Source organism: Canis lupus, chromosome 29 (assembly GCF_048164855.1).
Source record: "Canis lupus baileyi chromosome 29, mCanLup2.hap1, whole genome shotgun sequence".
NCBI lineage: Eukaryota > Metazoa > Chordata > Mammalia > Carnivora > Canidae > Canis > Canis lupus.
Window position 1 is genome coordinate 38,425,071 of NC_132866.1, and position 26,922 is coordinate 38,451,992.

General features: G+C 49.8%; 1 long non-coding RNA gene across 1 annotated transcript; it reads left to right on the plus strand.

Annotated features, from left to right (window-relative positions):
• The first annotated feature begins 921 nt into the window (after window positions 1-921).
• Window positions 922-4,795, plus strand: LOC140621208 (uncharacterized). The gene is made up of 2 exons (XR_012020951.1): window positions 922-1,059; window positions 4,629-4,795. It is a non-coding gene; the product is annotated as an uncharacterized lncRNA (long non-coding RNA).
• Window positions 4,796-26,922: the final 22,127 nt, after the last annotated feature.

A 26,922-nucleotide genomic window follows, 5' to 3' on the forward strand; every position in this document is an offset into this window, starting at 1 on the left:
AAGCCTGCATTGGAATCACCTACAGGGCTTGTTAAAACGCAGGCCCCATGCCCAGAGTTTCTGATTCAGTAAGGCTGAGGTAGGGTAAAGAATTTGCATTTTTTGCAAGTTCCCAGATGATGCTGTTGCTGCCCGTGCTGCCAGTCCAGGGACTGCATTTTGAAAAGCATAGCTCTAAATGAAAGCAAAAGGCTTCGACCTGGCATTCGAGCACATTCTTAATCAGGTGGCAGTCCATGTCTACTGCATTTCTTCCATGCATCTTTTTCTGCACAGTCAGTTATTAGTCAGGGCTGCCATGTGTGTTCCTGCCTCTGCATATCCACTCATTCTGTGTCTGCCAGGAATGCCTGGACCCCTCCACCTTCCTCCCTGAGATCATGACCTGAACTGAAATAGACTGTCGGGTGCTCAACCCACTAAGCCAGCCAGGCGCCTCTCTTTGTACATTCTGATTTTACGTAGATCCTCCCCCATTCTGCTCTAGTTTACCTGCCTCAGGATATGTTCATCCCTTCCTTGCTTTTGGGGTAGCCTATCAGCTCCTTTCTTCTGGTGCTTATAAAAACTTCTGTCCTTACATATCTGTCTTGTGTGCCCTGCTAGAATGTAGGCTCACACAGAGGCAGGGCAGTACAGTGGTTAAAGGCACAGGCTTTGGACGCTGGCAAGGCTGGTTTCAGGTCTCTCCACTACTTACTATCTGTGTGAACCACCGTGGTCAACTCAGCCTATTAAGGCTTTGGTTTCCTCAGTAGAATGAGGAAAAGAAATACTGTGTACAGTGGTTATTAGACCTGTCTGAAAATGCTTTGACACTCCCCCTGTTAAGTATGATCTAGCCTCAGTGACTCACTTGTAGCAAATAGAATGCAGTTGAAGTGATGCTACCTGGTTCCAAAGTGAGGTCATAAGAGGTCATAGAACTTCTGCTTGGTTCTCTTGGGATATTCTCTCTTGGAATCCAGCCGCTCTTCATGAGCAAGCCAATGCAGATGTTCCAGCTGACAAACCCTTCTGAGGTCCCATCCAGTCCCACATCGACAGCCAGACTTGTGAGTAAGTGACCCTCAAGGTGACTCCTACCCTCATCACTGAGCCTAGCCACCCAGAGCCACAAGAATAAATGATGAAACAATTGGTGTTGCTTCATGTCACTAGCATTCGGGGTGATTTGTGTAGCAACAGATAATTACTTTACATACTTATTTTAAAAGTTAAAGGAGACAATGAAAGAACTTTGAGTACAATCTGGCATACAGGAAACACACTGAGAGGAGTCATCTTGTGGCTCATGTGCCCAGCCACCCCACCAACTAACCCATATTAGAATGTCAGGGTTTGCCCCCATGTGCTCTTCCAAGTTGCCTAGGTCGATCAGATATTTAGATCCATGGTCCATGTGTTACAGGCTTCTCCCAAACTCAAGGCAAGGCAGCAGTTCATCCGGCAGTTGGTCTTACCTGAGACCTAAGACTAATGTGACCCTGACTGTCCTCATCTTGTCTCTAGAAGGGAAATGCATACAGAGGCCATCCCATGGTATTAGGGCTCTTGGCACAGATGTGCTTCTTCACCCAGCTTCCTAGACAATTGTCAGGAAACTTTACCCTGTCTTCAGTCTTAGTTCTCAAAGGGTTATTACAAATTTTATAGTGTGCAGTTGTAAGACATTGGCCCATATTTCTTGGCACTCCTCCTGTCAAAAGGTAGGCTACCCCCCTGCCCCTGCCATGAATCTGGATTTAACTAATAGAGCACAGGAAAGTGATGCTCTGTGACTTCTGGGGCTCAGCCAAAGAAGGCCTGGGTACTTCAGTCTTCATTTCTTCCAGTGAGCTCCCTTGAGATTCTCTCTCTCTGGTCCCTACATATTAGGATTTCCTGGGGGGGGGGGTAAATAGAGAGAGAGAGAGAGAGAGAGAGAAATTTTTAAGGAATTGACTCACTATTGCAGAGGCTCGCGAATCCACAATCAGAGTAGAAGGGCAGGTTGAAGAGCTGGTTCTGCACTCTCAAGTTTCAGGGCAGTTTGGAGGCAGAATCCCTTCTTTCTGGGGGGAGGTTAGTCTTTTTTCTCTTGAGGCCTTCAACTGATTGCATGTGACCAACACACCTTATGGAAGGTACTCTGCTTTATTCAGTTTACTGATTTTTTTAATAATAAATTTATTTTTTATTGGTGTTCAATTTGCCAACATACAGAATAACACCCAGTGCTCATCCCATCAAGTGTCCCCCTCAGTGCCCGTCACCCAGTCACCCCCACCCCCCGCCCTCCTCCCCTTCCACCACCCCTAGTTCGTTTCCCAGAGTTAGGAGTCTTTATGTTCTGTCTCCCTTTCTGATATTTCCTACCCATTTCTTCTCTCTTCCCTTCTATTTCCTTTCACTATTATTTATATTTAAATGTTAATCTCAGTTTTAAAAAAATCCCGGACACCTGGGGGGCTCAGCAGCTTAGCACTGTCTTCAGCCCAGGGGTGATCCTGGAGACCCGGGATCCAGTCCCACGTTGGGCTCCCTGCATGGAGCCTGCTTCTCCCTCTGCCTGTGTCTCTGCCTCTCTGTGTGTGTCTCTCATGAAGAAATAAAATCTTTAAAAATTAAAAAAAAAAAAACCCCGCCTCTCAGTGATATCTAGACTAGCACTTGACCGAATATCTGTGTACCATGGCTTAGCTAGGTTGACATATAAAATTAATCATCACAGGAACCCTCTCCTGGAATCCAGCTACTGCGCTGCAAGCCACCCAAACCACATGGCAAGGAGGAGGCACTGTGGTCAGCAGGCACAGCAGAGCGTAGGCTGTCAGCCATCTAGCTCAGGGTCAGACATTGAGTGAAGGCATCTCCAGATGAGCCCAGGGCAGCCCCACATGGTTAGCGTCACCCCTGGCCACTCAAGTCTTCCTAGATGTGGCCTCAGAGATCATGAAGAGGAGGCAAGCTACTCCCTTCTGCCTTGTTCAAACTCATGACCTATGTAATCTGTGAGCATAGTGAAATGGGAGTGGTTTTATGTCACTGCATTTTGGGAACATTTGATAGAGAGTAGTACATAACTGGAATACTAAAATCTTTAGGAGAAAAATTCTGATGTAGCCCTCAGGTTAGCTAAGGGAGGATTTTGTTGGTATGGCGGAAAGCCACAGCTCCCCAAACAGTCCTCATTAAACCAAATCATAAGGCTTCTCATCTCTTCCTGTCTCATCTTTCTTTGTTTTTCTTCCCCAGAATCCGGCCTTCTCTGAACCATCCCAAGAGGTCTCAATTGTCAAGCATTAACTCCCCAGTCCCCCTCATTTCATCTTCTTATGTGCCCCCGAACCCTCAACAAACCAGGCCTATAGGATGGATCAGTTTAAAGCTTAAAGAATACAATAATGTACAGGCTATAGAATTCTAACTTGATAATTAACTTAGCTGAGAACACATTGGGGGTTGCTTTATTAATGTAAAGAAAGAAATGTCATAATTACTGGAGTTAGTAAGGGATCCTTTCCAATCCAGAAGGGCTTTCTTGTGAATTTCACAGTCAGTGTTGTGCTGGCCCAGAGCCACCTGTAATGAAGGACACTGGGAATATATACGAAATAATAAGATTGCTTTGGAGGGAAACGCATTTCTTTAGGAAGGAAAGAGCCATGATATTTTTGTGGGAAAAAAGTGGGAGAGTAAGGATGATAAACCTGGTTCGCCACATTCTGACACAGAAGGATTCATCTGGGCTCATTCCTTAAAGTTTTTCTGGGAAACACTTTTGGCAAGCTGTCAATACAGACGCGGTGTATCTTTAACATATGAAAACATCGATGAAATTGAAAAAATGCAGTAGACAAAGTCACGCTCCTTTCTACTTGGGCATAAATGAGTCATAATCCAGCTGAGAGAGGCAGGGATGACTGTTAAACAGTTCGCATGAAGGAGAATCCTGACTCCACCTTTCTCTGGGGGGATCTCAGAGCCCTAAATTCTGGTCCAGACTCAGTTCTTGGTGCCATTTATTAAGGCAGGCAGAACGGCAAGCTGCCGAAAAGGCGTTCGAGATACCAGCCAACTGTAGACACTCTGATCAAGACTTTGAATGCATGAAGCTGGGAGGAATTTCAAATGCCTTGGGTGACAGAACCAAGATCCCCAAATTAACTTGGCCAACCTAGAAAAATGGGAAAAAGTAGCAAAACGAAAATGCAAAGAGAGTATCTTGGGATTGAACAGGTTCCCAGACGTCCCCTGTAGAGGAGAAGACTAGAGACAACTTGAAAGTCTTAGGTATCCAGCGACCATGCCTCTGAGGGTTGACTGGAAGGTTCTGAGATCCTAGGGCATATAGATACATTGCAGTCCTCCAAATGCATGTGAGTTCTCTGCACCACTCAGGGACCAACACTTCCATGCCCACAGGGACTGTAGGTCCCAGTGGCAGAGGACAGGGTGACCCTGAACCCATGGGAAGTCAAGTCCCTCCGCATAGGGTGCCAACTGGGCATGTACCGAGGTGTAGGAGCCCCCCAGACCTAGCTTCCCAGCCAGACCTACCATCTCTCCTCCCTTGGTTACTTGCACAGCTTTGGGGCATAACTTTTTTTTTTTTTTTTAACTTTCTGCTCTTTCTTTCCTTCCAGGTATGGCTCAGAAGCATCCAACTAACACAGATTCCTCTGGATTTCCTATACATTGTTAAGTTGTCCCTGGGACTCTTTGGGGGAAGAATCCTAATGGTTTTTTTGGAGGGGGTGGGGGCACTCTCAGTGGTTAAAAAAAATAAACATCCTACACTTTTTAAAATTAATCAATAGTTCTTATAGTCAGATGCATACCAACTATCTTCTGGGTTGAAAAAGTGGCTTTTTTACACGGGGTCACCTGGAACCTGAAGAACAAGACATGCTTTCAAATTTCAATAAACTAGGGAAGGAGGGCACTTGGATTTCAGGGACTTCAAGGAACCTGCCTGTGAACTCCTAATTATTGTATTGAATGTTGTAACTCACAATTATTTTTAATGAGCTAGGATGATGGATGCGAGGTTTTAAAATACCACAATGGCTTAACTGGGAATAAAGTCATAGTGCACATTTGAAGGGCAATTATTGATTTCTGCTCTGTATGTCTTATGAAAGTCTTGAGTGTACTGACCTCGGGCAGGGGCTGGTGAGCTCTCCTCCCTAGAGACCCTTCTCTTTTAAGGAAGGTGCACAGTGGATACTAAGGATGACTTGCCTCTTAGCCATTGATCTGGATGCCAGGGAGAAGGCAGTGGGAACTGGAAGGTAAAGAGGAGATCCACCCGGAAAGGGTATGCACAGATCAGAAAAGTCCTGGACCGTCAGATTGAAGGGCCTATTCATATGCTTCCTGGTTTGGGGAGCAGTGAATGGTGCTTAGGCGAGAGAGAACAGGGCAGTGATTGGCTGTGGTGTCGGCACCTGCTCCCTGCTCCAAGGCTGGTGAGCTGTGCTCCCTCTCAGTTCAGTTTGGTCCTATGGCATGGGGTGGGGAGGGGGACCAGGGCAGGGTGGAGGGCTTTGGGCCAGGGAGAGAAGGGTCTGCCTCATGGGGTGACCTGGAACAGCGAGTGAGCTGATGTGTGTGAGCTGATGAGCATGGGGCCAGACACACGCAGGAGGCCATGTGTGTACGTGTCAAATAACATAAAACCTTGGCTTGAGGAGGATTCAACAGGCAAAGGGGAACTGAAGAGAAAATCCGAAGAGGGGGACAATGAAGATACTCCTGCTGATGTGGTTCAAAGAAAGTGAAGACGAGTTAGGGCGGCAGAGGTTTCAGGGTTCCTGGCCTCAAACCTGCATGATGGCCAGCGAGTGGGTGGTGGTGTCGGTGGTCGGGGAGCAGCCAGGGAGGGCCTCCCACCCGTGAAGAGCCAGGCAATGTGTAGGGAGACAGGGGAATACGGCAGAAACACGACATTGCTTCTCCAAAGCACGTTTTCTCTTGTTTCTTGTCTTTGACGTATTCCTCTCTCTCTCTCTGTATATCACCTGATGAGTAGAGGACAGATTTTAGAAAGGTTGCTGTGTCAGTGGGGCATCAGCTGGAGGTGGCCATGGAAAATGTGAGACTGAATTTTGGAAGTGAAATGGGACAGAGTACAGATTTAAGAGCGAGTCACATGGACGACTGGTATAGCTGAGCCCTGCAAGGTGGAGAGTGGAGGGAAGAGGGAGAAGAGGGCTAGGGAGCCAGTCAAGGGTGGGACGAAAGCCCCGTATGCTCTTCCCCAGCTTCATGTGCAGCTCCGGGAGTAGAGGGGACAGCTTACCGGCCCTCATGCCTGCAGCCGGCGCTCCTGGGATGATCTCCTTTGCAGCACCCTCAGTCTCAGGAGCTCTAAGCTCTCCATCCCACTGGGGCCCACACAGGTTTCCCTGCTTGGCAGCCACGAGAGTAATTTTCCTAATTATTTTAATTAAATAATTTTTTAAATTCTTAAACAAAACACACCTGTGTGTTTAAACGTGTGTAATCCCCGGCGTATATATTGGTTGACTTAAAAGTTTCTGTTAGCCTCCATGTTCAAAGTCATTCAGGTCTCAGATACCTACTAGAAAGGTGTATCTTCCATCCCTGCCCCTCCCCACCCACTCAGGCAACAGGAACCTTTTCTGAGGCTGTTTGTGTTAGATGCATAGCTGGAAAGAGCAATGGAGAATCAGCTCAGGACCAAAAAAAAAAAAAATAGCACCAGGACCAGCATTGCCTTGGGGGTTCAGCAGCCCCCAGATTTCTCTTCCAGATACCAGCACTAGGAGGAGCCCCATCCCACTACAATTTCTGCCCTTGCCTCTCTACTCTTGAAGGTTCCATCTCCCACAGGGCATCCCTTGGCCCGGCTTGGGAAGGAAGCCCTCAATTCTCAGATACCCTGAGCAAAATGCCATGGGTGGGATTAGGGATTAGGGAAGGAGAGAGAAGATTCTGCAAAATGGAACCTCTGTGCCATTAGGAAGAGGGAATGGATTCTGGGAAATCTGAAAACAGCCATTTATTCACTGAGGATATCCAAGGAGATCTTCACAGGCAACCCAGACCCTGGGCCAAGCTGAGAACCCAAGGCCCTGCCTGGCTCAGGCACAGAGGCCTCCAGGAAAGATTGAAGCAATCCAAGCTCTTGGGAAACAGTACATGAGCCTCCCAGAGAACCCACAAGGAAAGCCTGTGCTCCTAGGAGGTGGTCACTTTAGAAGAGATCTTTGAAATTCATTGAAAAATGATTTGACAAATGCCATGGCCTCATTCACTAGGTCCTTTCTAATTCAACCTCTGAGTCATTCTGCAAGACCAAGTTGGCCATGGAAATACAGGGTGGAGTTCAGTATTGCCCTCCCCCAAGAGCTGGTGGCTCTGGGTGTGCTGCTAGGACCTGGGACATCACCTGGGCACCGTGGGAACTCCACGACCTGGGGAGAAGGGGAAGAGAGAGTCATAGACCTGGGACACAGGCCCTGCAGCCTCTGATCCTGAGTAGAGGAGGGTTTCTGTGGTCTCCTTAGGGAGCCTGGCCAGGTAGCAAAAACCCCACCACATGAGCACCTCACCTGATGGACTCTGACTCACTGCTGAGCCAGTGCCAGCTATCAGCTTACCCAAGGGAGAAGATTCTGGGCTATTTTGCTGATCCATGGCAGGTAACCAGCTTTCTTAATGGGGCCCATGGGAAGGGAAGTTTGCTTTGGCAAACATGATTGTTGGGGCTGGCAAGCCCAAAATCTACAAGACGGGCCGGCAGACTGGAAATTCCCACAGAAGTTGACGTTGCAGTCTTGAGCCCAAAGGCAGCCTGGAGGCAGACACTTTCCTTTTCAGAGGACCTCAAGCCTTTCTCTTAAGTGCTTCAACTGATTAGATGAGACCCACCCACGTTATGGAGAATAACTCGTTCCAATCAGTCTACTGATTTAAACGTTATTCACACCCAAAAATATCCTTACGGCAACATCTAGATTAGTTTTTGACCAAACAACTGGGCACCATGACCTAGTCAAGTTAACACGTAAAATGAACTATCACAAATTCCATTTGCTGATCTGTGAAAGGAGCTAATAATTATACCCCCTTCCTATAGTTGTTTGGGATAATAGTAAGAGCTATTCAGTAAAGTGGTGAGACAAGTGCTGGCACACACCTCGACCAGATCAGCGTGAGCCAGCTTCACCTGTTACCATCATCCTAGTGGAGGTGCCAGGGAAGTCTCCAATGCACTGGATTACAGCTGTGCACACACTGATGTGAGGTCACTGGAGTAGTTCCTGAGGTCAGATAGAGGGAGATACTTCAGGGTACAGCTTGACCTGTTCCCCCAGCATGACCTTTTATGAACCCTACCTCTGCCACTTCATATTCCCTGTCTGTCCTCAGAGGAGCCAGGATTATCCCTCCCTTGCACTTTGTATCTCTCTACCCCAGAGCCAAGCCCATGGGACTGTCCCATGGCATGGGTGGGTGAGCAGGTTGGGCACAGCATTCTTCTCCTACTCCCACAGCTTCATCTCACAACATCTTACTCATTTTCATGTCTGTTTTCTACCCATTCTCCAAGGTCCTCAGAGTCAAGGATCTATCCTTGCAGTGAGGCTGGAGAATTAGCCAGTGCTAGAGGGCCCTGCCACCTAATGACTAAATGGCCTTTGGACTTGACTCAACCTCACTGAGCCTCAGGTTCTCCATCTGTAAAATGGGAATAATACCCACCACACAGGACTGTGGGAAGAATAAAAGGAGATAGATGGGTGAAGCAAGTGGTTGAGAACCAATGACCATTGTTACTCTTCTCGACAGTCCCTGCATAGAGCACAGACTCCAGCAAGTGCCAGCCAATGCCCTATTTACGTTCAATGAATTCTTGTTGAAAAACTGGAAGACACATCTTTGCCCTCTGCTGGACGCTTGGAACAAGTGGAAAGTCTAGTGGCCATGTGACCTGACCCACCTGCCTCCTCGGACATGCGATGTGAAGTAGACAACCTTGCTGTCTGATTTCCGGGTGGCACGCGCATTCTGTTTCCAGGTAACTTGCCCTTGCCTTGTTCCTCCTGAGCTTTGCCAGTAACACTGAGAGGTTATTCTCAGTGTTATTCTCAGCTATTCTCATTCTCTCCATTCTACAGATGAAGAAACTGGGCTTTAAAGTACTGAAGGCCCCCCTGGAGGCCATGCAGATAGCTGCTAGCAGTGTGGTCTCACTGCTGGTCATCAACACTGCCTTCTCTCAGAGAAGCGAGTGGCCAGGACCCGTGTGAATCCCAGCATGACCGGCCCAGCGTGGCAGAAACTCCTGATCTGGTGTCTGTTCTCCGAGGGCCCAGGGTGGGCTGCTGCTGCTGCCAGCAAGACCACATGCTGGTTCCTGGGGGAGAGGGACACGACACCCCCTACCCACCCTCCCCCTGCCCCAGGCTCTGGCTGCCTTCCTTGGGAGGAGAGTATGTGCTAGAAGAAGGAATTTCTGATGAGACTCGTTTTTCATCAGAAGGAGGGTGTCTCTTACTTGGGTGTTTTGCAAGCAAGGAGTGCACAGAAATTCCTAGGTTAGGTGAGTGCCTTCAAAATACCTTTAGCTTTCAGAAGTCCATTCTGTTTAGCCAGGTGACTTTAGAGAAAGTTTATGATCACTCAGTTCTTGCCTCGCTGCTTCTTCCATGACTCACCCTCCCCTTTCCTTCCCTGTCCTTCCCTGTCTTTCCATTTCTCATCTTTTTCTCTCTTGTCTTCCTGTTCCCCCCCACCTCCCCTTCCTCCTCTGTCTCTCTCTTCCCTTGGCCCCTCCTGCACAGTGATTGAGTCAGGAAGGACAAGTGTGAAATTCATTTTCCTGTACCAGAGCCTAGGCCTCAAACCAGTAGAGAAAATGTTTGGGACAAAGAGACCTACAAGGACTTAAGACTTATCAAAGGCAGTGGACTTCCTGTTTATACAGCTCTCCTTCCCCGGGGAGGCCCAGCGGAGCCCAGCCAGCTGTGGTCTGGGCAAGCGGCCTAGTTCCAAAGCCCAGGATCCCACCAGTCGGTGTCGAGCCTGGCCTCTTCCCCTTGGTCCCAGGCCTGCTGGAATCCCCAGTGCCCATGCCTCCCCCATGCTCCCCACACTTGAATGAATGTGTCTGAGCATGTGCTGCTTTTGGACCCCAGTCTGCCTCAACGGGGGCATCCGGGCCTGAGCTCAACAGGGTGGGTGGCCATTTCTGCCTCCGTTAGGCCTGTTGCACAGTAGACCCACAGGGCAGCATGGCTGCTGGGCTTTACCTGGCTCCTTTGTCCTGGAACTGGGACCCAGTGTCTCTACATTGAGGAATCCTGCATCCATCCAGTCCTCACATATTCATGACATACCTACTATGTGCTCTGCACTGTTCTAGGGCCCTGGTGACACTGACAGAAAACAACTGTCCTTAGATGCTTATGTTCACAGACAGATAATAAACCAAATTATCAAGGAAATGCCTTTGCACCCTTATTGCCTAAATGGGGCAAGGCGCTCACGTGGAGAGGGTGGTCTGCCTTGTACAATCAGGGCAGGCCTTTCTAAGGGGGTTTCCTTAAGTTGAGGGTGAAGAGGGGCCAGCTGTGGGAACATGGACGGGTCAGTGCTCCAGGCAAAGGAAACAGTCAGTGCAAACGTCCTGAGAGGGGAGCCAGCTGGACTTGGCCAGGGGACACAGAAGCAGCTGAGGAGGTTGGATGGCAGAAAATGGAGAGAGGGGTAGTTTTGGTGAACACTGGATGGTAACCAGAGGCAGAGCTCCTTGGGCTGCTGGGCTCTGGAGTGGTGTCTGGATTTTATTCCAAAGGCACACAGACACACACACACAGACACACACAGACACACACACACACACACACAAATTGGAGAATTTCACTTGGGAAGAAGGATTGGAATGAATCTGTCTTAAAGATCAAACTAGCTGGCAGGAGCTATTGAACACCCAATAGAGGTGGGTAGAAGGTGTGGTGCCATAGGGAAACCTGTTGCTCATTATGTGTCATGTAGCTAGAGGCAGGGCTATATGGTGGAGACCATGGAACCCAAGCTACACAGATATTGCAAATGTGGTCTTCTTGATTTTCCTGTGGACTTGGGCCACACTTGAGCAGAAAGGAGTGGACAGATGCAAGGGAGAGGCAAAGTCTGTGGTGCTCCAGCTGTCCCTTGGAGTGCCATCCTAAAAGACTTCCTAGCAAGTATTTGTTCTTGGCCCATCTGAGATGGACGATGGGTGTCTTTGGTGTTTCAGGCCAGGGCACATAGAGCTTCAGGCCTACTCTCCTACCTTCACATCTGCTGATGCCTTCACAGTGGCCATCCAACTCACTGCTCTGACTCACAAAGGCTTTGGTGAAGTCTTTAATGGTGGGCAGAGTGGTTGGGTGGCCAGCAAGGACAAGGTACTGTCATGGGAAATTATTCAAGTAGGGGCCCAATGGAGGCACAGAGCTTGAATCACATTTGGGAAAAAACTTTTCCTGAGTAGCAAACATTTAAAAGGGCCCCCACACCACCCTGAGCGAGTCACAGAGCCCTCAGATGACCTACAGCAAGATGCTTTCCCACTGACCATCCAGCTGGCAACTGATGCCCTAGGGACCCAATAAGGGATCTTTCTTCTTCAGACGTCAAGTGGTAATGCCTCTGTACGTGGAATTCACTTTGATCACGGATGTGCAGACTGTAGATTTTCTGCCAGCTGTGACAAAGACCTGGGTAGGAAGGCTCCACAGCTCCAAGGCAGAGCAAGTTGGGCCTAAGGCAGTCTGGGTCACACAGGAGAGGACGGACAGGATAAAGAGCCCAGGCCAGACTGGGACACAGATGCCCCTTGCCACAATCCCCTTCTGAAAAAGAGACTAGAAGTGGGTATACCATAAACCTACCTTACTGGGCTTATAGGCTGCTCTCTATATAAAGTAGCATTTATAATTATAATGTAGATTACCTCCATGTTTGAGCCCTTACTGGGCACTTATTATGCTAAACATTTTAAATACATGATCTTGCTTATTTCTCCCCACAAGTGACACTCTGCCAATGACAAGGTTGGAGCACAGAGGATTTAGAGAATTGGAGCCTGTCTGAAGTCACACAGGTTAAGCCTGATTGGAGCCTAGGTCTGCCCAGGTCTAGCTATGGAAGTAATGTAGACTAAGGTTAGAACGCCTCACTCCAGAGTGAGAATTGAGCCGTGCTCAGCAAATCCTTTTGGTGTCATCATAACTACTGAGTTTAGAATCCACCCCTAGGTATTTTTATGCTCAGATGCAGGGGCCTGGGTCAGCCCTGTGTCCTCGTTGGGGCTGAAACATAGGCCCAGAGTGAGTCAGGTCAGGGAGCACCCCTCACCCCCACCCTGACCATGCAGTGCAATGAATGCTACTTTTTCTTGTTCTCTATCTTTGCTGTTCACTTTTACTAAAATGTGACACTGGCTTGTTATATGAAATGCAGACATCATGGGGAAATGTAACCTTAAAATGGGATAGTGAGTGTAGCAATCAGGATCCCAGCAGAAAAGAGATGGCACACTCAAGGTAGGGTCATTTCAGAAGAGTTTAATAAGGAGACTCCTTAGAAAGGTGCAGGCAGGACACAGGGTTACCTCCCCTTGAGGAGGGAGAGGGAGCAGTCACCTGGTACAATGTCAGGAAGTAACCCTGGGTGGAGCTCCAGACTTCCAACTGCAGAAACCAGGACTGACCTGGTCTACAGATTCCAGAGAATTAAATCTCCTGACCCCACCTCTCCCACTGTCGCTGTCCTGACCTCCTGCTGGGGATGCAGAGAGCATCAGAGATGAGGCCCAAGAGAGTGGGGCTGGGTCTGGAAAGTGACAGAAGATAGTCCACATAGTCCCCCAGAGTCCAACCCATAAAGTAACCTCTTTTTTTTTAAGGTTTTTGTTTGTTTGTTTTTTTATTCATAGAGATGCAGAGAGAGAGAGAGTAGCAGAGACACAGACAGAGGGAGAAGCAGGCTCCATGCAGGGAGCCCGACCTGGGACTCGATCCCAGGTCTTCAGGATCACACCCCGGGCTGCAGGCGGCGCTAAACCGCTGCGCCACCGGGGCTGCCCAAAGTAACCTCTTTTGGTGGCAATGTCTCTAAACATGGTCTTGGGGCCTGAGTCTCCAGGATATGCACTAAACCCGGATTGTTCCTTTAGACTGAAGCTCCTGCAGCTGTCTGCCCTCGGTTCCATGGGGAATTGAGTAGAATGATACTCCCGGGTACTGGTTACACTCAGGGAGTCCCAGTAATGGAATGAGAGCAATGGAGACATTAATGAGGGAGTCTGGGTCCACAGCCTGGAAGTGGCAAATGGGCAGAATGCCTGTGTCCTCAAGGCTCCAGCACTAGTTCAGCCCTCCACCTCTGGATGCCCCGCCCACCCCTCCCAGCTCGCCCCTCTCTCTCTGCACATTCACCAAGAGCTCTCTGTGTTGCCAGGTGAGGCGACAGGCAAGGGCAGGTGTGAGCAGGTATGGAGGCTGAGGGCTATGGGAAGCTCTTAGGAGAGTCTGAGTTTGAGTTGGTTTTTTGGGGGGTTTGTTTGTTTGAGTTGGTTTTTACACAATCCCTCTGGCTTTGCTGATGGGTTGGATGGAGACGAGGGTGGGTGGGTTGGTGGGGCTGCTGCTGAGGAATCACAGGTGACTTTGGGTTTTTGGAGTGACCCCATGGTTTACCGAGGTAGGAAAATGGAGGGGAATTACTCAACTTCACTAGGGTAAGGCAAATGAGATATTCAAGACTTCAGTTTTATCTATGCAAATTTGAGATGCCTTTGATGTGCAAGCAAGTAATTGAATCAATGAGTTTGCAGGATGGAAGATATGCATGGGAGATTCTCAGCATTTTGACATCAGCATTTGGACCTTGGCATTGCCCAGCCCTAATGATTTTAGTGGCTGGAGCTTGGGTAGATTCATCTTCTTCCTCTTTGGTGAAGTCATTCTCTATCTATCTATCTATCTATCTATCTATCTATCTATCTATCTAATCTCATTCTTGAGGTCCCAAGGCAGGTGGAATGTGAAGCCTGTAGAGGAAAGAACACACCATATGGATCCCAGATGCCTTGTTTCTGGGCATTTGGGCTCACTGTCTAGCCCCCAGAAGGGCAGTCTGACCAGGTCCCCAGCCCTGAGAAAAGTGCAGGATCAACCTCACCAGCCCCACAAAGCCTTTTATTCCACAAGCTGAGAAAGAAGATGCTTCAAAGAGCTGGTGGGGTTTTGGGTGGGAGCTGATCTCCCCAAATCGAGAGAGCTTTCCTTCGGTAGTAAGTCACTACCTCAGATTCTGGCCACAAAGGCATTTGGTGGTGACTCGAAATCAGGGACACGGATGGGCTTTGTTAAGGTCTCACAGCTGGTGGCAGAGATGGGATCAGATTTTCTATGCCCTCTGGTGCCCAAGTTCATATGCCACTTCCACCCCTTCCCACCCACCCTACTTGGTTTTGTGGAAGTCTAGTCAGAGTGAAGTGAAGGCATCACAGGGATTTACCTCCTTGGGGATAAAAACCGATGACCATAGGGGAAGGGAAGGAAAAACAAGATAAAGACAGGAAGGCAAACCATAAGAGATTCTTAAATGTAGAGACCAAACTGGGGCTTTCTGGGGAGGAGGTGCATAGGGGGATGGGCTAAACAGGTGATGGGCATTAGGAGGGCTCTTGTTGGGATGAGCACTGGGTGTTATAGGCAACTAATGAATCACTAAATTCTACTCCTGAAACCAATACTACACTATATGTTAACTAATTTGAATGCAAATAAATAAGTAAATACCAGAGTTCAAAGAGATGAGGCACTGGAGAGTAAGCAGGTGATGCTCTGGAAACATTGGAGCATGCAGACAGGGGCTAGCATGGGCCCGGAACCGGGGCGGGGGGGTACTGTACCCCATCCAAAGAGATACTGGGGAGAAACTTGAATAAGAAATCAAGATGATAACTCCCCTAGTCTTCACATCACCTGGATGACACAGCCTTCTCTCACAGGTATGCTGAGAGCAATGAACAGAAGATATAGCACAAAAAACTCAGCTTCATTTAAGGGAGAATCTGAAAGAAATGTCCTGGACTCCCCTAGGAGACAGGGATCTCCCTGCACCAGAGGGGAGTTGTGCACATGGAGGGAGAGACCAAGAGGCAGGATTAACATTCTAGAGGATGAGTGTGTTTTTTAATCCTGAAATCTCACAGTTCTCTTGCCCTCCTGCTCCTGGAACAGTACATGGTCACTGCTTGCACATCATCCAATACTTTAACGTTTTAGGCTGAGTGCCCCAAGCTGCAGAGCACAGGCCCTCTCTCACCCTGAGGTCCCAGGCCTGTAGCATCACATCCCCAGGACCTGTTGGAGATGTGCCTGCTTCGGCCCTACCCAGACCTGCTGAATCTGAAGCTCTGGGGGTACAGCCAAGAAATCTGCGTCCTAAGAAGTTCTTGGGCAATTCTCTTAATCCCTTAAATTTGAGAACCACTGGTCCAGAGCAGTTATTTTGCAGCATGAGATTACCCACAGACAAAGAATTACTCTGTCTGCATCCCACTCCCAAGACTGATTTCTCTGGTCACAGCCTGGGAATCGGGGTTGTAACGTGCAGCTCTCACTGGGAGCCCCTGGCCCAGGACTTGCCCCAGGAATGCTCTGCACCTCTCCACTTACTTTTCACATCTGCTTTTCTGTATTTCTTTTACTAAATCCCCTTCTCAGATTTACCTTCTCTTTTATTTCATATACTCACTGAAAACACGCTAAGGCAATAATCTCCTTTCTAAATATTGACGGGCAAGAGAGTGCCAACTAAGATAGACACTTGTGAGTAAGTCCTCTGGGGGTTTTGCACAAGCATGCTAAAAATAGTATATTCCAGTTTTCCTAAATGCTTTCGGTCTATAATCGTGGGGAGTTACAGTATTCTGTATTAAGCTTGCTAAACGAAATCGTTTTCTTTTTTAATAAAATGAATACTATGCTTTATGTTCAATATATTAACATATATTGCAAATGCAACTACTTGTTTAGAAAAACATGAGTTTGCCACATTATTCAAATGATAATTCCATCAATGAAATATCCTCAGGGCATATGGGTAACAGTAACAAAAACAGGGCGCTGCTTTGTAAATAGTTAAAATGTGACAGCTTTGTTGCCTTCCTCCCCGTAGTAGTGAGTTAGGCTTTCCCCAGAGAGAAGATGAACAGACTTAGATCTTGCTGGAAGATGGGAGAGGACTTTCAGGGAGGGGACCCTGAGAAAGGCCAGCTGCCCTCAGAGGGTGTCCTAGCAGGGACAGCTGGGTGCGCTGGAGGAAAGTGTCTGCCTCAGAGATGATGCAGAGGCCTGTGGGGGTGTGAAGGAAACCGGGTACATGGTTATCAGGGAGGCATCCCGGGGAGGGGAGGATCCAGCTGAGGGATAGGTGGCATGGGGGGGCAGGTGGAAGGTCTGGGAAGAGGACTTGGACAGAGGAAAGGTGCACTTGAGGACCCTGGTGGAGGCAGGAGGGAGCCCATGTGATTGAGGATGGGGAAGGGAAAGGTGCGTGGAGGGGATGCCCTCGGAAGTTCTTGGAGGGTTTCAAATAAAGGAGTGGTGAGATCCAAGCAGAACATTTTTATTTAGTGCCTATAAAAACCTCACTCTTTACTGGGCACAATGAAGAACCCAAAGCAAGAGGAGGCTGACGTTTTTGCTCCAGAATCTAATACGTTGCTCCTATTGGGATCCTTTTCAGTCAGTTGATTCCAAAATCTTAAATAGTTGAAGGGCATCATAAGCCCTTCTCACATTGTTTGTCTGTTTGTTTATTTACTTTAAATATTGCATTTATTTATTCATGAGAGATGCAGAGAGAGAGAGAGGCAGAGACACAGGCAGAGGGAGACGCAGGCTTCCTGCAAGGAGCCGGATGTGGGACTCGATCTTAGGACCCCAGGAACACGCCCAGTGCTGAAGGCAGACACTCAACCACTGAGCCACCCAGGCATCCCTCACATGTTTAAAATAAAATGTTTGATATTATTTTATAAATTCTGTTTTCCATTTATTTTTTCAGTTTGTTTTTTTTCTTCCAGACTCTCATTAAATCTCTGCATGTTTTTTCCTACCATGGATGGCCTCCACTGGCCATGTCCAGAGAGTCAGACTACTTCCATTTTGGGTTCTGGGAAATGCAAGGTCCATGAACCTACCCTTCATTGCACCAGGCATGGGAGGACATACCCGAGGAGTCACAGATAGAGGCTGGAGCTGCTCCCAAAGGCTGACGTAGCCCCCTTGGCTGATTGAGTGTTTGGGTTTGGCTAAGTCTCTAAGGTGAGATTTCTCATAAATGTCTTTAGTTCTTGCCACAATTCCAAGCCCAAACCCACTGAGGATGCCTTTTTCTGTCTTGTTTTGTTTCACTTTGATGCTGGAGGGTATGAACGTGTGAACAAAAACTGTGGAGAAGGAGCATTTTTATGCTGGGGATGTCACAAATTTGTTCTACTTTGATCTGATCTCTGTAAAATAGCTCCTGGTGTGTGGGGGAGAAGAGAGGAAATGGAAATTATTTCCAAGCTGCATCGAACATTTCTGTTATATCCTTCAAAACAACCTCTGAGTGGGGACCAGGCTAAGGAGTGAGTATGCAGGGACCCTAGAGGAGGGCACCACCTGTCCTATTTTACTTGGAAACCTTATGTATTTATGAGTTTCTTTTTGGCCAGGTGGCCATCTGTCTGCTCCATGGAGGGATCTGCCTTTGCCCCACTGGCACTGCTGGTGCTGGGGCCCCCTGGCAGGACAGCTGGGGGAATGAATTTGCTGAAGCTAGAACAATTGGGAAGGAAGGATGATTGGAAGCTCAAATCCCAAGAACACATATGTTCAAAACTGTGGAGATCTGGGGTTTGTGAACCATCAGCAAAATTAAGAAACAGTAAAATCCTGCAAAATTTTCAGTTCACAGGTAAAGGAGCATAAATGATTTTCAAACCATGTCCTCAGCAGCAGACTTCTAATCAGAGGTGCCCCGTGTGCCAAAACTTCGCAGGGATGGGCGGCTCTCAGGATCCCCTGGCCCAGCCCAGAGACGTGGCTGGCCCAACCACTCTGAAGCTGTGGGTCTGGGAGCTGTAGCACATGGCAATTGTATAACCTCTGGCATTTGTTTCAGTATTCTGGTCAACAAGTACTTAGAATTCCTTGTGTTGAGTTAGTTGTGACCCAAGGATGGAGACTTAGGAGTTAGATATTTCCAGGAAATTGGGCAGAGCGGTGACTCTTGCTGATGGACCCAGGGCCAAGGGGAGTAGGGCCCGAAGCCCCGGAGAAGTGGAGCATCTGGTGGGAGGGCTGAGCTCAGAGCTGGGGGACCTTGAAGGTGGCAAAGGGAAGGGACGTGGCAGGCTGAGCCCAAGGTGGGTGGATTGTGGGGCTGAATGCCCTACAGCCAAGCCCAGACCCCCTAAGCACAGGAATTTGGAAAAATTCCTAAACCCCGACTTCATTGACAATGTCTTGCCCTGGAGCACTTCAAGTACCCCAACAGGAGCACAATGGGAGATGGGGGGGGGGGAGCTGAAAGGAGAGGACTGAAATCCTTTATTCCAGCATGGCCTCCAGCAAAGGAACATCCTCCACACAGCAGAAGGGACAAGCATGGCCAGGAGCATCCGGCTCTGGCACTTTGCTGAGATTATAAATGGGAGGCAGCCCCGAGAAAGGAGGGAAACATCCGTATTCTGGCAGGGTTTGATGGCAAAGCCAGGAAGGGGAACCCTGACTTAGCACTGCTCTCCCTGGCACCCAACTTACCTTGCCACAAAATCCCAAATGTTAGCCTTCAAACCAAAGCCATGTGGAGACGGAGAGGAGGGGTGCTGAGCCCATGTCTGCTATTGATCCCAGGGGGCCCTGAGACGTCACTCAGGTTCCCCTGAGCATGTCAGGTTGAATGGGCTCATGGACCTAGAGCAGCCAGCTGAGTCTGGAACATAATCAGCATTTAGGGAATGTTACCTGGCATCATCTTATGCTTATCATTCTTGTTACTCTGTATCAGCCTCCAGCACCTTTCTTGACTGGTCAGGGCAGAATCTAACTCCCTTTTCTAGCTCAAGAATGTTTTTCTTACATCCACCCTCCTGCACCCATGGCTGCTCATGATGAGAGCCTGTCAGCCAATATGTCACACCCAGGAGACACTTGTGTATACTTTGTGTACCAGACTCGAGGGTGACTCCTGTCACCCCTGCACTCCAGGGCAGCCCCCAGTCCAGCAGATGGTGGAGAGACTCCCTCCAGTCACCATCACCCCTCCATCGCCTGGCACCTCCCGTCTACCCCTCAAGGGTAAGTCTGAGACCCACGAGAAGGAAAGATAACTGTGATATGGATAGCTCAATTAAAAAAAAATTCTGCTACTTCTATATACATGACTTAGGAAAGTGCTTAACTCAACTTTTCTCATTTGCAAATCAGGAATTCCAGCTCCCCTTCAGGAAGCATGGAGCACCAGTGTGTCATAAGCCTGGCACGTGAAGGGTTGCAATGGATGTGAGGCTGGTATCCTTCCCTGCACTCAGGTAGCAGCCCAGCTACCCCCAGAGCGGTCCAGAGCTGTCCCTTCTCCCTGTGCAGTGAGCTACAGAGGAGGAACTGCAGATAAGGAGCCCCGGGCTCCGGAAGGCTTGGACACTTCCCCAGGTCTCATGTGTGGTCAGTGATGGGGTGGGCACTGACCACAGGCCCTGTGCTCCTTCCACTCCTCAGCTGGCCTCCCTGTCTCATGTCTGGCCTCCAGAGAGGATGAGGAGCCCGAGGCCGGGCTGGGAAGCAGCTCCAGGTTTGCGTGAAGAGAGGAAGGCCAGGGGAGGAAGCAGGACATGGAGCCAAGACTTGTCCAGGCTTTGCTAGAAGGAGAGCAGGAGACAGAGGAGGAAGAGGGCTGGGTGAAGCAGGACCCTTTGCCATTCTGGCACGAGCCTAGCAGATTCCACACACTTATTCATTATTTGATGAGGTGGCCATAGGATCTATCATTTGAAATAGGACATTCTGAGAGAGAAAGGGCACTGTTAGTCACGTTGCTAGGACAACAGGCAGCCACTGGGACTGTCTAGGTGCATATAGATTACTGGACACTGCATTCTTTAAGGACTTGGAAAGGGCATCTGAACAGTATCCCTGGCACCCTTGATTGCCCAAGAAATGACCCCCCCCAGGTTCCTCTCTAAGAATTTTCAGGTTCAAGTCCTCCCTTTCTAGGACCCTGGGTGCCAGGCCCTTGCTTCTTGCAGCCCAGATCCAGTGAGCAGGTTTGAGCAGATGAGCAGGGGCCTGATGAGCCCTGCCACATTGGAACTAGGCTGTCTCACAAGGCCACTTGAGAACACAGGCCTTGGCAGCTTCAGTTGTTCTAGGAAAGCACAGAGTAAGCACTGTGCCTTTCCTGGGACAGCTCATATCCAGCCATTTCCAGAGTGCAAGGAAAGAGCCTCTGGTCAGAGATACCTGTGCATGGATTCCAGTGCTGCAGCCCAGCACATGCACCTAGGCTCCGGGTGCTCCCCAGCACCTTTCTGGGCCTCCCTGGCTTCGTCTGTGCTAGGAGCCGAGGCACCCCGTGAAGGACAGCCTTCAGTGTCAATATAGAAGCACAGAGCTCAATCCAGGGTAGCGATTACAGCCATGCTGCTTTGGTTCTGAAATATCATCATTTACTTGTAAAGCCTACAGCTGTTTAGGAAAGGAAAAAAAAATGCCATCAGATGTGTCCTGTTTAATGTATGCAACATTTGTGTTTTTTTTTTTTTAATTCATTAAGTCAAAGAAATCTGGTGTCTTCTTATAACTTCTTTCCTTTTACTCAGGGAGGCAAGCCACATTCATTGTCGGATTTTATGTGCACAAGGGTGGTACATTTTGTGAGGATAGTCTACAATAAAAATTGGATTTGACATTGTAAAACACACACGTGCACACACACATGTGTGTGTGTGCTAACTTTTCTAGTAGGTATGACATATGCCAATGTTTTCTATACTATTCTTTTTTGGTGCTATTTCACTTTTTTTTTTTTTTTTTTTTTTTTTAATGCCTGCTTCTGACAGTCTCCAGTGATTTCATAGCCTGAGCCTACTGAGCACCTCCTCTAGATGGACTCTCACGTAAGCCCCAGACATACCCGTGGACCTTACAGGTCAGACCCCGCCTGAGCCCAGCAGCCCCTGCCCACCATTTCTGCCTGGGGAGCTCTGCAAACTGCAGGAAGGGCTTGCCAGGTGCACCGGAGCCAAATAGCCTAGCATCAGTCTGGGCCCCCAGATCCCAGCTTTGAGATATGGAGACTCCGTGGTCACTTAGGACTTTGTCTCTGTGTCTGTCACATGGGACAGGGCTGTAATCTTGTGGGATGGTAGGGAACCCCAAAGAAGAAAGTATCTGAAAAACAGCTCTGTGGGCTGGCAGGCAGGGGCTGCTCCGGAAATGCCATCGGGATGGAAAGCACCTGATCTAGGTGTTTGTTTGTCCCCACTGGGAACTCTGTCCTGCCTACATAAGGAGAAGTACAGTGAATGCATTAGCCTCCAGTTCCCACAGAGAACTGGAAAGAGCTGGTCCCTGGCAGGCATCATTCCCAGGTATCAAGGTTTGGATATGGCTCTCGAGGGTTCCCAGAGTGGCCGGAAGGAGGCTCGCCTCCCCCAGAGCTCAGGAATGCCCCAAATGATTGTTTCCTCACGGCCTCCAAGCCCATGTGACCTGGGCTGATGTTCAGGGAAATGCCTAGAACAGGCAGGACAAGGTGAGCCTGTGGCTGCATCTAAGCACCTTCCAACTGACCAAGACCAGTCACTCCTCCCGAGCAACTTCCCCGCTGTGTTGCAGAGCCGGGCTGCTGCCCAGGAGAATGGAACACTGCCCTGCTGCCATCAGCCTTCCCTGAGGTCTCGGCTCCTTCCCTGACCTCCTCCCCTGAGGACTAACCAGCCATCCATTGCCCCAGGTCAGGCCTGGGATGAAACAGCAGTAGAGTCACTGACACCCCTATAGTCTGCATAGGAGATGTGTGCAGGTCCCCACTGGAGTGAGGAACACTCAGAAGGAGGTCCCCTGGGGACAGGGATGATTCTTCAATCTGGGACACAGATTGGTTTTTCATGCTCTGAAGACTCTGGGGGCAGGGTCAGGCACAGGGGATTCTAGATAAGAGGCTCTGTGTGTGTGTGTGAGTGTGTGTGTGTGTGTGTGTGTGTGTGACCACTGATAGGTGCAGAGTGGAGGTGGATTTGGTTCCAAATAATGACTTCACAATGTGCCCCTGAGTGTGGAAACGAAGACGCAGCCTTGTAAGGTGGGTACTGCTATTTTCATTTCAGAGATGCTCCCATGTGTTAACAACCTGTTGATTTACTTGGCAGTCATTCCAAAAATATTTCTTTAGCATCTTCTCTGTGCCAGCCACAAAGTGAGCAAAGCAGATGAAGCCCCTCTCTTCCCACGTGGTATTAACCTTCTCATGGGGAGAAGCAGGCAGTTCACAGGCAACCATGGCGGAAGGTTCTGTGGCTGGGAAGGAAGCTGAGCACGGTAAAGGGGCCACATGCATCGGGGGAGGGCTGCTGTGCAAGCTGGGGAGTCTGCAAAGTCTCTTCTGATAAGGTGATGGCGAACAGAGACTGAATGAAGGAAGGGGTAAGCCATGTGATATCTGGGCAGAGGCTACCCAGTACGAATGTCCCCTGCCAGGGGCAGTCCTGGCCTGTTCCAGGGAGAGGAAGCCACTGTGGCTGGAGCAGAGAGAGGGGTGAGGTCAGAGAGGTGACAGGCGCCAGTGGGCATCGACCTCTGTCGGTTAAAAACTAGAGGGTCTGAATAGGGGTGGCATGGCCAGGCAGCATGGCAGGCTGCTCTTGCTGCTTCGAGAGGACACTGCAGGGGGGCTGGGATCAAGATGGCAGCAGTGAGAAGTGATTGGATTGTGGGTGTATTTTGAAGGTTAACTAATTGGGTTTGTTAATGGTTTAGTTCAGGGTTGTAAGGGAATAAAATAAATCAGAGATGGCTATACAGTTTTGGCCTGAGCAACTGGAAGGCAAGGAGTTGTCATTCATAGAAATGGGGGTGGGGGGATGAACAGGTTGGGAGGAAGGTGGCAAACAGGAGTTTCATTTTGCAAATTGATCACTTTCAGAGAAGGAGCAGGTGTCCAAGCCTGGAGCCCAGGAGAGAGGTCAGCCTGGGTTACTTAGCCTCTGCATGGTGTTCCAGGCCAGGAGAGTGAATGAGGTCACCTGCTTTGAACACAGAGCATCTGAGGACTATCTGAGGACTGACCGAGGGGTGTCCTTGTATTTAAATGTCTGGAGGATGAGGAGGAGACCAGAAAGTGTGTTTAAAGGAGGGTGACCAATGCTGCCAGGTTTGCTGATAGACCAAGGAAGCTGAACATTGACAACTGACCATTGCATTTCCCGATGGCTCAGTGATAATCTTGACAAAGAGTAGTTCTAGTGGAGTGAATGGTAGGGTCAAAATTCTCGTTGGGAATGGGTTTTTCAAGAAAGATAAGAGAGAGGGAAGGAGAGAAAGTGGACACGGGAAATACAGACCACTCTTCTGAGGACTTCCGTGTGACAAGAAGCAGAGGAATACTGCAGACATGGTAGGGGACAAAGGGCTGGAAGATACCATGTCAGGTTTGGCTTTATTTTTGCTTCATTTTGTTTCTGATGGGAAATATTATAGCTTGTTGGTGTGTTGACATAGGGTGAAAGATTTATGGTGCAGGTAAGACGGGGTGTCAGGAGAGGTGTCCTTGGGCAGGTGAGAAGCTGGGCTCCAGGGCTGGGTGTAGGACAGCAGGGGGGCAGAGTGCTTTCTGCCAGGTGACGGTGGTGGCATGAAACAGAGGTGGAGTTCATGAATTCCCTTTCTTGTTGTCTTTCCTTCTGACTTAGAAGCCAGACCATCAGCTGAGTGTGGAGGGTGGAGGATGAAGAGTTAAAGGGAGAGCTGGAAGTATGCAGTGAGCACCTGGGAGGAGGAGGGGCAGATGGGACAGGAAAATGAGGTAGGGTCCCGGCAGCACTGGGGATCCACTTCTAGTTAGTGTCATGAATTCAGAGAGACCCGACAGTGGTGGGAATGGTGCGCGGACTGGGTTGATTTTCCTAGGGATGGGTCACCAGCAACGGGCAGCCAAGAGCCACATTCCCTGTGAGTCCAGGGCTTCTCCCAGTCAGGTGCTCCCCTGGGCCCCCTGCACTTACCGGGAAGGACAGAAGGCACAGGGAGAGTCAGGGGCTTCAGCTAGGGCTTTGTTTCTGTTTGGTTTCATGGGTCAAGAGGTAGCTGCAACTCATTTGCTCTAAAGTGAGTGCTGACTCCTGAAAGCTTAGCGGAACAACCTCCTTGAAATTTGAGAGTAGCTCCAGGCCCAGGTAGGAACGCAGGGGGTTGGTTGTGGCTTGTCTGGGGAAGCTGCCGGCCTAGACCCTGTTGATGCCTCACAACCTGCTCACACATCAAAAGTCTGTGAAACACCCACTCTGACAAGCCCTCTTAGAGGCACTGGGAACATGGCTCCCCGCATCCCCAGGAGGACTCCGTACAGCCTCTTGTGGATACCATAGGGATGGACCCCATCTCAGAATTCCATTTTCCCAGTTTGTTCTCAGGGAAGCTCTCCACATTACCTCATGACAAGTGATGTAGGGCAAGTTGGGTTGGTGCTGGTGGGTGCCTTCAAGGGTAGAAGAGCACTTAGGCCCTAAACAGAATCTGTGCACCTTTTGTGTGTGTGGGGTGCATAGGGGATGCCTCAGGGTCCTTGATCAATCCCAGCATGGCAGGCAGTAAGAACAGGCTTAAATGGTCCTTCCTTGGAGTGCTAGCTGAAGCCAGGGAAAGGGCTTGGAAAAGACCCCTGGGGAGGCCAGGGAGGCTGGTGAAGTCTCTCCAACATAAATCCTGTGTGAGCAGCAGCCCATGTCCTGACCCTGCCTGCTCCCAGCCTGCTGGGCCCACTTTGCCAACCTAACTGCCTCTAGGGATGGTTATTTGGGTGTAGCGCAGAAATCCTTTCTTGCTCTCGAGGGGGATTTACTTGGACCACATGGACCTCAAGAGGGACCTTCCCAGCTGCTTCTGGCCCCTCTGCAGGTGGCCACAGCTCATGTCTGTGTAGGGCCACCTGGCCTCCCACCCGGGCTTCTTTCTCTGAGTCTGTTTCATGCCCCTGTAGCTCCCCTCTGCTTCTCTGTATCCTGGCTAACACACCCCCACTGCCAAGTGCAAGGCTCTCAGCTGCAGGCACAGGGAACCCGGCGAGCTGAGCCACAGCTCAGCACTCCTGGGACAGAACACGGGATTGCTCACTCATCGGCTGTACTGAGGTCCCTGCTCATGACGCTTCCAGCTGCTGGGATCCTCTCCCCATGGGGGGCCCAGCTCTTCGCAGCTGCATCCTGTGGCTTGTGCCCTAAGGCGAGGGTGCCGCCAAGCAGAACGAGGGGCCTAAAATCTAGCTCCCCCTGCCCCCCTACTGGGCTCCCCAGGGGAGCAGCACCCTTGGGAGAATAAGCGCCCATTTCATCACACGGGCTCTGAATGCCAGGCCTTGGGGGTCAGGTCACTCCAAAAGAATCTAATTTGGGGTCCTGCCTTCACCAGAGCTTTTCAGAGCCTCTGACAGTGCTCTGAGCACAGGATGTGCGCAGTCCCCCACTTTCCGTGCTTTACCAAGACTCATGTAATTGCGAGTCAGTCCCTCAGACTGTGGGCTCTGTGAAATCACGGGGTGAGCTGTCCTGATCCCCACAGCATCCACACTGCCTACCACAGGGCCTGGTGCAGCTGCTGTGGCCCAACTGGACAGGGGGCCAGCAGCCCTGTGAAGCACGGTAGGCCATGGACTTTTTCTGTTTTATGCTACATCATTCTGAAGAGTCAATGTCATTCTGAGGACCTGATACTTAACCCAGAGGGTTTTGTTTTCTGGTGCTAGAACAGTGGTGGAGCGTGCTGGAACCAGCACTCACAGGGGCTCAGGGAACCTACAAGATCCAAGCAAGAGGCTTTTCCCCACCTGTCAGCTAAGAGGGTGAAGCTCATCCTTCAATATCATTTCTAGCTCTGGGTATCTGAGCGTTGCTGAGGCCTGAGGAGAGGCAGGTGGACCCCAGGCAACAGCAGGTGGAGAGAGGAGCAGAACATACGCTTCCTGAGTCTAGTTCGCCCAATTACTGGGGGTACTAAGCTTCTGGCTTCCAGCTGTGGAGGCTGGGACTCAGGGTAAGTGGTGCATCGCGGGTCAGAGTGAGCAGAGAGAACAGGACTGGAGCCCTGCTCTGCTAATGTGCACACCGTGCTCATCCCAGGACACCATGCTGTCCCTTGCCAGGGCCTCCTGGAATACTTCTCTTCCTCCAAAGCATCTGCAACTGAGCAACCACATCGAGGCCACCCTACAAATAACCGGGAGGTTCTGAGCATGGGACTAACATGGTCGTGTCTGGGTCATTGGGCAAGAGGGTCTGGAGGACAGAGCAATCTGCACGGACTTTGGGGCTCGTGTCCTGGCCCCTCCTTTCCAAAGTGGTTGATCGTGGAGCAGAAGGATATAGGAGAAAAGTATGCCAGACTGACCTCTGTGAGGACAGAACCCTATAGGACTCATCCCCTGGTCCCAGTATCCGGGACAGTGCTGGCAGGCAGCTGTTGAGAGGTTCAGTAAGCTTCCTGGAGGGCCCCAGCGCAGGGCAGAAAATACACAGGCGGCTGGGTCTTGACACTGCCTTCAGGGATAGGCTGTGGAAGCAGAGAATGGAGGCTTCCTTCCCCACAGCTGACGGGCAAATATGTGGGCCCTTGCACAAACCAATCCCTTCTGGAGCAGAGGACTGGC